Source organism: Castor canadensis, chromosome 3 (assembly GCF_047511655.1).
Source record: "Castor canadensis chromosome 3, mCasCan1.hap1v2, whole genome shotgun sequence".
Classification (NCBI taxonomy): Eukaryota; Metazoa; Chordata; class Mammalia; order Rodentia; family Castoridae; genus Castor; species Castor canadensis.
The window spans coordinates 89,474,726-89,481,360 of NC_133388.1; the positions used below are offsets into that span (position 1 = coordinate 89,474,726).

Genomic DNA, 6,635 nt, shown 5'->3' on the forward strand with positions numbered 1-6,635 from the left:
CACAAGACAATAAATCAATCTTATTTCATAAGATTACATGATATCTTGTGATATATATATCCATGTTTAAATTTATGTCCATTTGTCAGCTGCTGATGACAGATCAGATACATTACTCTGAATTTGACCTAAGACATTTGCTTATGTTTTTGTTTCTTCATTTTTAGAGGCAGACAAAGAAGATTTTTTAAAAATCTACAACACTATATCCACACTAGACAGAGATTATCATTTGAAATGCTTGAGTGTGTATCTTTCATATTTTTCTCAGTCAGTGTCTGCCTTTTGCATAAGCCCTTCCATGATTCTCAAACCATATCTAAATTTCTCTAATAGACCCATACAGGAACTTCATGGTTTTGCAATGTAGCACAGAGTTTTCAATCACACATAGGCATTCTGTCCCTTATGTGACTTTTCTAGACCTCTGGAAGCTGAAGAGCCCAGACTGTCATTGTCTTGCTTAGTAGGATTGGGCCTGCCAGTGTCACATTGCCAGAAGAGAAGTAGAAGAAGGTGACAGAAAAGATGGTGCAGCTTTGGAGAGGTGTTTAGATCTGAAGACCAGCTGGTTGATGAAGTACATCTTTCCTAATGGCAACCTTTCTGAGAACATGAAGAGTATATGTCAAGGGAAGGATTCAGATCAAGGTATTGCAACCAGCCACATGGCCTTATTGACCTTCTACTTAGTCAATATTCTATATGTAGCTGGACCCACGTCTGAGCTCTTCTCTCCCTTGCAACCTAAGCCATCACTGGTTCAGTAGCAACAATGCAGCATGTTACCCGCAGGAACAGCCCTCATAGTAGTTAACTTTACAGGTTGAGTAACAATGTCCCTAGGCTATGTAGACATCCAGGTTCAACCTCAAATCCAATCATGTCTGTGAAAGAAATAGAAGTTTACTTTTGAAAACATACATAGCAGAAAATTGGCATCCCTGCTTCACCTCCTCACCTCTTTGCCAGCCTCCAGGAGCAGATTTGGGTATGGGCTGCAAGTGTCTAGGGAGCACTGTGCGCCCTCCAAATGGATGTAGGAGGCAGTGTCACTGGGCTGGGAGGCTGAGATGTGCAGGGAGCTGTGTTTGGCGTTTGCATCCAGGGTTGCTGTGTATCTTCCAGTGGAGGTTTTGCTCTCCTTGAAAGTCATGCCCAGTAGGGAAACAGGGCCTCTGCCTGTGTCTTGTTGGTATCTTAAGTTGTTAAAGGGGCTCACAGCATAAAGGCACTGAAAAATACAGTTCTGTCCTTGCAGGACAGTCAGGGACCAAGACTGCTCCACCTGAATTTTGCCACTCATCCCTAGTCAGAGAGCAAACTGAGATTCAAAATGTCATTCATCAGGTCTTAATGCTCCCTAATTTGCATCCCTTCCTTGTTCCACACAGGAATCCCAGGCAATCTAGAAAATGACCCTGTTGCTACCCTCCTCCCATCCCAGTGCTCTACACCTTACCCCAAATCCTAAGGAAATGCTTTCTTCCTGTACTTCTGACAACCTGGCTAAAACTAACTTACAACAAAAGCAAAGGCACAGAACCACCCACGAGGGCCTCAGTTGCTCCCCAACTCTTATTCTGCAGTGTGAATTGTCAACTCAATACCTTCCGTCTCTTGTAACATTAAACATGGGGATTTTCAGAGTGTGTCCAGCCAATCAGAGACAAGAGCTAGCTACCTACTTCATTCCTGCACAGCACCGATGCAAACACTGCCACCTTGGGGTCAGAGCTATGCTTGCTCAAAACCTCTCAAGCTTTTCTTCACTGTTCTCAATGTAGAATGAAAGCCCTTATATGTCTATATTCCAGAGTAGTAATTAAGGCACATAGTCAAGGACCTTAGTTGAATTTGAGTCCATATGATATAGGATAGGAGAGAGAACCTTTAGCATTTTCAGCTGAAAATAGATAAATTAATATTTAACTAATAATTTTTGAAAGACTTAAAAGAAATTATTCAAGGGACTATGAAAGTGAGTAGCATGAATTTACCTCTCAATTAATAATCAAGCTGTCTTAGGACAGATTTTTCTCTTTTCTATTCTATACTACATCTTCAGATTCAAGAATGGGTTTTGTAACAAAATAGGTACATAATAAATGAATGCTAATATTTACTATAGTAGTGATTGTAGTAGTTTGATCATTCTTATTATTCAATATTAATTTATTTATATTAATTCAATAATTATTTTTTAAAGGATTAGTGTTTGTCAGGTATGATAATATATTCTGAAGATTAGCTAAGTTCTGGCTCTCAAGGAATTATCCATATTGAGAAAAAATATGGCATATTTGAACACAAAGGCTGTCAAGTGATAAGTGTCGAAGTGTTTGTAAATTCTCTTCTTGATTTTCTGTTCTCGGTGAACTAGAAAGCCAATGAAAGTGAACATGTTAGTATGTGGAGTTTGATTGCAAGTTGAGATTTTATGCACATATATATAATAAAAAATAAAAAATAGCTGGTGTATTTTCCTCATACATGACAAATTAGGCTTTAAGAACAGACTTACTGGAGGTAAAGGAGTTTAAGGTTCTATTTTATATGTCCAATTGACAAGGGCATGGAACCCGAATATTTGTTCTAACACTAGTCTAGATGTAACTGTGATGGTACTTGTCAGAGGAGATGCATATTCAATTTAATAGATTTTGTGTAAAAAATATTATTCATAATTTGGTGGGTCTTGTGCTAACATTTGCAGGTTTTAAGAGAAAAATACCAACGTCTCTCTCCCAAGGAAGAAGAAATGTTCTTCAAATTTGTGCTGCAAAATCCACTCCTCCCTGGGCGTCCAGGCAAGCAGAAGTTGGACTAAGCAGTCCCAAACTGCATGAGTCAATTCCTCAAAATAAATTGATTGTTAGATAGATATAGATAAACAGGTGTATATTGATACAGATACCCACATAATGGTCTTAAATCTGTATGCATCTAAATAATATACTTATTACTTACAGCTTTTATACACTTTTGTGAGCATTTGTTGTAATTTACAATAAAATGATATCAAAAAATTGATGGTGACAATATTATAGGCCAAAGAAATGAGCTAACAAGTCATGGAAGACATGAAAACAATTGAAATGACAGTTATTAAGTGAAAGAAGTCAATCTGCAAACACTGCATACCCTGGACTGCTCTGTTCCATCATGCCCTTTCCATCATGATGGCCTGGCCCTCTGAAACCAGGAGCCAAAATGAAGTCTTCTTTCTGGGCTCTTTAAGTCAAGTATTTGGTCAAAATTTTGTAAAGTTAATGATACAGAAAAAATTAGTATCTAAGAAGTTGGATTGTTGCTATGACTAAAAGTGACAGTCAGCCCTTGAAACTTGTTTGTGGGAGAAATTTGATAAAGCTTGGAGAAGTGAGCAAAAGAGACCCCGGAATGCTGGATGCAGATCTTAAAGGGTGATTCTGGTAAGAGCTCAGAAGATCAGAATGCGAAAAAGAATGCAAACAACGAAGGCCGGGCTCACAAGGTTTCAGGTGGAAATGAGGATGGTATTTCCTCATTGAGAATTTTGAATGTTACATTTGGCAAATAATTTGTCTACATTTTGTCTGTGAGCTCAAATGTGAGTTAAGCTGAACTTAACAATAACAGACTAATTAATGTGGTGGAAGAAATTTAAAGACAGCATATCTTTCAGGCTGTAGCATGATTATTGCTGGCTTCTTTTAATCAGGTTTATTCTGAGAATCAGTAGCAAAAGGCACAGCAAAAACACTTAAAAATCTAAAATTTGATCACAAAAGCAAGTGTAAAGTTGGGCATAAGAAAGGCATGGATTCTGGGATATTAATGTTATTGAAAAAAAGCCAAGGACATTGCACTAGGAAAGATATCATAGGCATCTCAGGAATTGGTCAGACCCCACCTATTGCAGGCTCAAGAACATAAAGAGGAAACACATTTGAATGAACTTCCCTTGGAAAGAGAGCTCTTCCTCTTCTGTGGCACCTGTTCACACAGGGTTACCTAGGAAGTCTTCTCCCCAGGATTCCTTTCACCATGCTCAGTTTCCCAGGCAGAGAGAGGCCAATGTCTGTGGGACAAGGGAGCTCGGTTACCAGTGATTCCAGTTTTGCAGGCATGCAGAATGCAAGGTTTATGTCATCAATAATGCTTCCGTGCAGATTTTAAAGGAAGATTTGGACAGCGAGGCAATGGATAGGTTCTTATTTTTGTCTTTTCTCCTTTTATTTTATAATTTTTACATTTACTTACATGTGTATGCACTTTTTGTGCCATCTCCCCATTATATTGAAGAAAAAGCTTAAGAGGTAATAAGAAAGACATATCATTTTTGCTACTTTGAGATAAAAAGAGATTCCTAGTGTTGCTTCCACCCACTTGTGTGTTTCAACCCACATTTGTTCATTTCTACCAGACCTCTTCTCTGCTTCCTGGTCCCCTTCACATAGTGGTCTCTGCCAATTTAAGATTACTTTATTTGCTCTTCAACAGGGAGCACATCAACCACATTCAAGTTTTAGTTTTCCTTTCCTTTCCCTATTTTTCCTGTGCAACACCCCCTCAGTGTGTGACCCATGTCCAATATATTACTGCTTTGGGTCTATTATCTGCATATGAGGGAGAACATGGTATGTTTGGCCTTCTGAGCCAGGCTAACTTTGCTTAAGATGATGTTCTCTAGTTCCATTTATTTACTTGGAAGGACAAAATTTCATTCTTCTTTGTGGCTGAGTAAAATTCCATTGTGTATAAATACCACATTTTCTTAATCCATTCATTGGTAGTGGGGCATCTTGGCTGTTTCCATAGCTTGGCTATTGTGAATAGTGCTGCAATTAACATGGTGTGCAGATGTTTTTGTAATAACTTTGAGTCACATTCCTTAGGTTATATTGCTAGGAATAGGATTGCTGGATCATATGGCAGATCTATGTTTAGTTTTTTAAGAAGCCTCCATAATTTCTATAGTGTTTCTATAGTGGTTGTACATCCCACCAGCAGTGTATGAGGTTTCTTTTTTTTCCTATATCCTCACCAGCATTTGCTGTTGGTGGTGTTCTTATTGATAGCTTTTCTAACAGGATTAAGGTAGAATCTTCGTGTGGTTTTGATTTGCATTTCCTTTATGGCCAGGGATGGTGAGCATTTTTTCATGTGTATTTTGGCCTTTTGGATTTCTTCCTTAGAAACAGTTCTGTTTAGTTCAGTTGCCCATTTCTTTATTGGTTCATTGATTTGGGGGGAGTTTAGTTTTGGAGCTCCCTGTATATTCTGGTTATCACTCCTTTGTCTGATGTATAGCTAGCAAGTATTTTCTCACACTCTGTGGGTAGACTTTTCAATTTAGAGACCATTTCTTTGGTTGTGTGGAAGCTTTTTAATTTCATATAGTCTCATTTTTCTATCCTTTCTCTTTGTTGCTGGGCTGCTGGAGTTCTACTGAGGAAATCCTTGACTATAACTATTGTTTCCAGAGTATTACCTGCTCTGTCTTGTACTAACTGCAAGATTTCAGGTCTGATATTAAGACACAGATCTACTTTCAGTTTTCTGCATGCAGGTATCCAATTTTCATAGCAACATTTGGTGAAGAGGCTGTGTTTACTCCACCATATGTTTTGAGCATCTTTGTAAAAAATCAGGTAGGAATTCATATCTGGGTCTTCCATTCTGTTTTACTGGTCTTCATAACTGTTTTGGTGCCAGTACCATGCTGTTTTCACTGTTATGGCTCTATAGTATAGTTTGAAGTCAGGTATTGTGATAGCTCCAGTATTGATCTTCTTACTCTGTATTGCCTTGGCTATTTGTGATCTTTTGTGCTTCCAAATGAACTTTAATGTTGATTTTTCAATCTCTGTGATGAATGTCATTGGAATTTTGGTCAGGATTCCATTGAACATGTAGATTGCTTTTGGTAATATATCCATTTTCACAATTTCATTCTACCAATCCACGAGCATGGGAGATTTTTCTACCTTCTGTAGTCATTTTGGTTTCTTTCTTCAATGGTTTATAGTTTTCATTGTAGAGGTCTTTCATATCCTTTGTTAGGTTTATTCCTAAGTATTTTTCAATGCTATTGTAAATGGAATTTTTTTCCTATATTCTTGCTCAGTCTATTCATTTTTGGTGTATAGAAAGACTATTGATTTTTGTAAATTGATTTTGTATCCTGCTACATGCAGAAGTTGTTTATGACATCTAGAAGTTTTTTGTGTGTCTTTTAGGTATAAGATCCTGTCATATGCAAATAAGGATAGTGTGACTTCTTCCTTTTCAATTTGTATTCCTTTTGTTTCTTCTTCCTGTCTTATTGCTCTAGCTAGGAATTCCAAGACGATGATGAATAACAGTGGAGAGGGTGAACACCTTTGTCTCCTTTCTTACTTCAGAGTAAATGGTTTCAGTTTTTACCCTTTTGAGATGATGGCTATAGGCTTGTCATATATACCTGTTAGTATGTTGAGGCACATTCCTTTCATCAAAGCTTTTTTACATGAAAGTCTGTTGGATTTTGCCAAAGGCTTTTTCTGCATCTATTGAGATGATCATGTAGTTTTTGTCTTTGCTTCTATTACTATGCTGTGTTACATGTATGATTTACATATGTTGAACAATTCCTGCATTCCTGGGAAGAA

General features: G+C 37.6%; 1 pseudogene; it reads right to left on the reverse strand.

Moving 5' to 3' along the window:
- LOC141421416 (protein fem-1 homolog B-like) overlaps window positions 1–1,306 on the reverse strand; it is a 34,123-nt pseudogene extending 32,817 nt beyond the window's left edge.
- Window positions 1,307–6,635: the final 5,329 nt, after the last annotated feature.